We start from the raw sequence: 6,149 nt of genomic DNA on the forward strand, positions 1-6,149 counted from the left end.
TCGAGAGCTTTACCATTGATAGTCATGGCACTATCATTGCTGGGGACTTACTTTTAGGCCAACCATAACTGACAAGATCACGAGAGGCCATCTTTTACCCCCTCACCTGAAGCCCGATGGGTAGGGAGTTGAAAGGGGCAATGATGCATGACACCCAGGTAAGCGTGCCCTTGACCTAATGGCTTAGAGCGCTACTTGCATTCAAAGACTTGATGGTTCATGAGAATATGCAATTCATACAAAGTATCACATTATGTTATGTTCTTCATCGATGCAAGAGCTGAGATATCCTTTGCTGAAAGTCATTTTGGTTTTTCATGACAAAAAGAGTCATGATGCTACCCATGCTTGCACTATAAATGGGATGGCAATGACACATGCACTCATTTTTATTCATATTCCTTAGTGTGATTTGTGCTAGGGGTTTGTTATTCAGCCACAGGTAATGATACCGATCATTTTACCTTTCTAAAAGGCAAAACAAAGTGACCATCATGCTTGCTTAAGGCCAAAAGAGGCTCAGGGCATGAAGGCACCCTTACCCCCTAAGTGTTTCATTAAAGTGTTTGTGGGTCATTCATTGAGCAAGTTTTGACAATGATCTTGCCATAAGTTCACCTATGAAAACCTTGTTACGACTTTTCCCTCATTTAAATGATAAGGTTTAGTGGACTTTTTGTGACATCACAGGCAATGAACCATTCACGTTGCCATGATCTATACACTCCACCAGACTGTTCAATCGATAAAACCAAAGGGTGGTGTGTACAAAGGGCAAGGATGTAGTCAATACAAGCTAATAACTTGTATTTACTAGGAATTCCTCATTGAAGACCAATAATTACAATGATCTATCCCCATTATGATGAAATTTTAAAGATTACCTAAGCTTGTTGGCCAAGGCTATAGACTTGTTGAATACATCAATGTAGCATGTGTGTAGCCCAAAAGATCTAAAGGCATCATAGACTTGTTATTGCCTCAAACTTCCTTAGCCTAAGTGACCATTATTCCTCTATAAAGCTAACCATGAAGTATCACCCTCATATAGCTAGTTAGCAGGCTAAGGTCTTGCTCATTAATAGAATTAATGAGACAAATCATTCCATCAACTAAGAATGGCCATGCACCACCACCCGTATCTCAATCTGTCAATCCTTACCATGTCTGGACCCGATAAGTTTCCCCATGTTGAGTCAAATTAAGCCACAGGCTCCACTCTTGGTGGTGTTTTTTCATCAATTCCTTGAAGTTTTAGCATTGCACCATACTCCCCCTAGGACCTCTCATAAGGTACCGGTAGAGTCCAAAAAGTAACATCCATCGATCCCTGATTGGCATCATTTATGGTTAAGTCTAGGATGGTATTTGATTGTCTTTAAGCCCTCAACTTTTATTCTTAATTATTGAAAACATTGTTGGCAAATGCTTTCGTAATTGTTCATCTTTCATAAATCCAAGAATTTTACCTCTGATTATGAAATGCAAATGCCCTCAACTGTCTTTGTTAATCATTACTTTGATCCTAAAAGCCAACACAATAGGACCAAAATCCTATGATGCTATCCCATACTAATGTATACAAGCATAGGCTTACTTTGAGCACTCTAATTTTTTTAAAGTAACAACGTTAGAGGAATGACTCAACCAATTAAGGCTAGGAGTGCATCGTCAGTAGTAAGGATGAGTAGACGAGTGCTCTTTGTGAGGCTAACCACATGGCCCAACCTTAGTTCCATGTACGAGTTTTTTAACTGCAACAACATAAATATACGTTATTAGAGCTGAAATTATTACAATTATTAGTAACAGACTTGCCCTTCAATGGATCTTCTTAAGGGATTTAGATTGTACTCATTCCAATTACAAAACTCAAAGAGCTTAGTATTGTTATTTATTGTCACTACCTACCTATTTCAGGATTGGGTAATTTATGCACTTATTACTTTCCTCAGATGTGGTAGCTATTTCTTAGGCTCCCTCTTCAAAATTAAATCGCAATTCTCTGTCACCTGTCATCACCATAGTAGGCTACCATCCCACCATCAAAAGTTGAAAGGGCAAAAATTTGAATGATGGGTCGCTAGTATAAAGATCATGTGATCTGTCGAGTTATCATGAATCATCAAAGCAACGAGCAAAACCCACATCGACCTTTTATCTAATAAATGCTCCCCTTCTAAAAATTGAGGTTTGTTGCATGTATTAGCTTTAGAATTGCTATGATTATGTGAGTAGTAGATACCATAAAAAAAACTATAATCGATTTAATGAGCCATTTGTTGTTTCACAATTTGAATTAGTTCATACTTACACATGCATGGCTTAATCATTGAGACAAGCATATGACTACTGGTAGGATCAATCAAGTAGCATTCTTTTAGGATGTTGGCACCGTATTGGCCTCAACACATCAGCTAAGCTACAGAAAAAGCCAACATGGAGCACAAGCGTCATGCGTGTCAAGCACATAAAATTCATAGCATCGAACGAATAAGGACCAAGAGCCCATGCCAACAAAACATTCCACATCTGAGAGCATGATCGAACATTAGTGCACTAATGTGACCACAGAGGTTTGGGTGGTATGCTTAGGACTCAGGGCACGATTAAGGTCTGACCCATAGCCCCAAAGGATGTAAGATGGATGAGGGATGGCAAAACATTTGGTTAAGATCTTGATTGCACCCTTAAGGTACAATGACCACATGGAAAGGAGATTGAAAAGGATGATAGGTTGACAGTTTGATGCATCCAGCATGGAGCTTGTCAACATGCAAAACCATAAGACCATTTAATATGTCCATTGCATACAAGTGGTAGCATCTACACACACTAGTCTGTAACCTAGCCAATTAATTACTTAATGAGAGAGTAGAAGAAATGACGTATGAGGCCACTTCATAACTGTTTGGCATGGGAAAAAAACAAGCAAAGGTCATGAGACTGTCTTCACCATCCAACAGGTAATAACAACATGACATCACCAATACTTGGTCTAGTCAAGATTGCATATACAAACTCTATTGTCACCACCTTAGGGGATGTTGCCCGATTTAAGGACTTGTTTTTGGGGTTTTAGGTAGCATTGGCTACTTGCATAGGCTTGGCTAGGCCAAGGCATTTTTGTGGTCAATGAGAAGAGACCATGAGACTACCAAATACTTGAGAGACTTGGCTAGACCAAGCTTGTGACTGTAGCTTTTGCTTGCACCACCCTAGGGAGCCGTTGCCCAATTTAGGGACTTAGTCTGAGGTTTAGGGTAGCATTAGCCGTAACTATAGGCTTTAGCTTAGTACAGCTAAGCACCTTTTTCTCATGCATTCCAACTAGTTGAGGCCATGGCCTCTTGCGAGTCACTAGAGCAACCAATCATCAGATAAAATAGCTAGAAGGCATGCATGGCCTAAATTTTGCTCTAGGGATGTTGTCGTGGATGTACATAATGACAGGCCCATCATGCACACAGAGAGAAGAATAGAGGCCTTGGACAACCACATCCTAAAGATAATGAGAGATTTAATAGATATGCTAGTAGTAGACATTAAAGTATCTATAATGGGAACACTTTTTTCAAACAAGCATATCTTGCATTAAGGATTCATGCTTGCCGATGGTGGTCGAAGCATGTGCTTGCAACATAGCCCAGTATGTGTTGATGGTATTTGAGATAAGTGCTGACAATAAGGGTAGCATGTACTGATCATGTTTGAGGTAACTGCTCACCCTAATGACCATTCTCTGTCGATGTTGATTAAGGTATGTGCTTACACCGGGTCTAGATTATGCTAATGCTGATTGAGGCATGTGCCTTTACTAAAAACTATCATGTGTCAATCATGGTCAAGGCAGGTGCTTGTACTAAAGGTTAGCTTATGCCAATGATGGTTGAGGTGGGTGCCCATACTGAAGGCCAACTTGTGTCAATAATGATCAAGGCATGTGCCCACACCCTGCACTAGCATATGCTGATGATAGTCAAGGCCCTGGTGAAATTTGATTATGGGCCTTAGTGCACATGTTGGGTGTCATGAACCAACCTTGTATAGGGCCATGACTAGGCATAAAATGTCATGAGCCACCCATGTATAGGGCCTTGATCAAGTAGAGATGCCAATAGGGAGGGTGGGTCTCATATGCTAGGAAAAAGTGTTCCTATTTCAAACTTTGTAATGGTTCTTTGAAGCACAGTTATAAAATCTCCTAAGCTTTTTAGAAGGGGTAAGCAGTTGGCTTATTGTTAGGCTACTTTATTGGCTAAGGTATGTGCTACACCACCTATCTAGGGCTACTCCTCTAGCCTAGGTGATGGTGGGAAGACTCGATGCTTTTTTTATACTTTTTATACTATTCTCAATTTAATAAAACACTTTTTTTCTTACAAGAATGTTGGGGGTTGCCTTGGTGTGCTTCCATTATGCCCTAATATATCATTGTATTTTCTTGAGATTAGCTTATGGCTTGTTGGTTGCCTATTCAGATATCGAATTATCCTTGTTTAACTTTTGCAGAAGCATCATCCAATTTCACACAATTTATTGCTTCATTGAGAGAAAGTTTAGCCCGTGATAGGTGGTATCGGAGCATGGTTGAGAACTGCTAGAAAATTGATAAAATTGCTATGAGTGGTGGATTTAATAACTGACAGAGGATCGAAGAGTTTGAGGCCGTTATGGCTACCTATGATAACTCATAATTGACTAAAAAAGATCAAGACATCCCATTGGGAGTTACTTGATACTCTACATAGCTTAGGTGACGAGGCTAGAGATGCCTTAAGTGTCCTCCAAAGAGAGTTTGATGAGTTCAGGGCCTAAGTGAATGTACAACAAATAACTATGGCTAGGTCAAGCTCTAGATTATTGGAAAAAAGGGAAAAGGCCAAAGTGCCAGAGCCTCTACGTTATGAGAGGGTAAAAGATGCCAAAGAGCTTAAGAATTTGTTTGACATAGAACAATACTTTTGAGCTATGCACCTAGAATCAGAGGAGAATAAGATTGCAATGGCTTTAATGCACCTTATTGGGGATGCCAAGCTGTGGTGGCATTTAAAATTTGTAAATGATAAATGCCTTATTAAAACTTAGGTGAATCTTAAGCAAGAGTTGAAAAACCAGTTTTTCTTTGAGAATGTAGAGTATATGGCCTAAAAAAATTTCAAGAATTAGTGCAAATGAGAATGGTGTAGGAGTTTGTGAGGAGCTTTTTTATCCTAATGTTGGACATTAGAGACATGTTTGAAAAAGAAAAGATGTTCTATTTCTTTGAGGGCCTCAAACCTTAGGCTAAGATAGAATTACAAAGACAGAAGGTGCAAGATATGGCCATTGCTATGGCTATTGTGGAACGTTTTAATGACTATAACAATGACCCCTTAAAATGAAAGAACCCTCCATCAGGCGGCAGTAACTCTAACTTTGGGAATAGAGGAAAGATGGCCACAGTGGACCAACCATTCAATAAGGGATTAGATAAGAGGCTATCTAGTCGAGATAATACCCACCCAAGGCAAACAATACATCAAATTTCAAGCTAAAGCAATCGATAGCTTTCTTCTTATGCTAGAAGCTGCATTGAGTGGTTGAATGCCCACATAGAGGTGCACTTAATGCTCTAAGATTCTCAAGAGTTTTCCAAAGTGCCTAAAACAATGGAAGAAGTTAAGGAGAAGCTAGCAAGGATAGGCTCAATATGATTCCTTAGTGCCCTTTGCACCCAACTAAACATGACAAAGAAAGAACCCAGGAAAGGTTCGATATATATGGACCCTGTACTTAATTGTAAAACCATAAAGGCCATGGTAGATATGGATGCGATCTATACCTTTATCATTCCAAAAGAAGCAAAAAGGTGTGATCTCAAGGTTAATAAGGATGGTGGGCAAATGAAAGCGATTAACTCAGTAACCTTTATAACCAGTGGAAGCTCTAAGAGTGTGATGACCAAGTTGAGGCCATTGGAAGGAAATGTAGACTTCGTGGTTTCCCTCATGGATGACTTTGATGTTATCCTAGGATTGGACTTCATGATGTTAGCTCAGGTAATCCCAAACCTTATTGCAAGTTGTCTATTATTCTTGGGGGAACGTTTATGTGTTGTGTTAGCCATGATCCTCCCTAAGAGCGGGAAGAAAATGATTTCATCATTA

At 39.6% G+C, this 6,149-nt stretch overlaps 1 non-coding gene and 1 pseudogene across 1 annotated transcript; both read right to left on the bottom strand.

The window, feature by feature from the left end:
- Nucleotides 1-148: 148 nt before the first annotated feature.
- LOC149516814 (5.8S ribosomal RNA) lies at nt 149-304 on the bottom strand. The gene has a single exon (XR_016345421.1). It is a non-coding gene; the product is annotated as a 5.8S ribosomal RNA (ribosomal RNA).
- A 291-nt stretch (nt 305-595) lies between these two features.
- Nucleotides 596-2,372, bottom strand: LOC149516815 (18S ribosomal RNA; annotated as a pseudogene).
- Between the last annotated feature and the right edge of the window lie 3,777 nt (nt 2,373-6,149).

This window comes from Durio zibethinus, chromosome 9 (assembly GCF_047325235.1).
Source record: "Durio zibethinus cultivar Kanyao isolate XHJ-2024 chromosome 9, ASM4732523v1, whole genome shotgun sequence".
Lineage (NCBI taxonomy): Eukaryota > Viridiplantae > Streptophyta > Magnoliopsida > Malvales > Malvaceae > Durio > Durio zibethinus.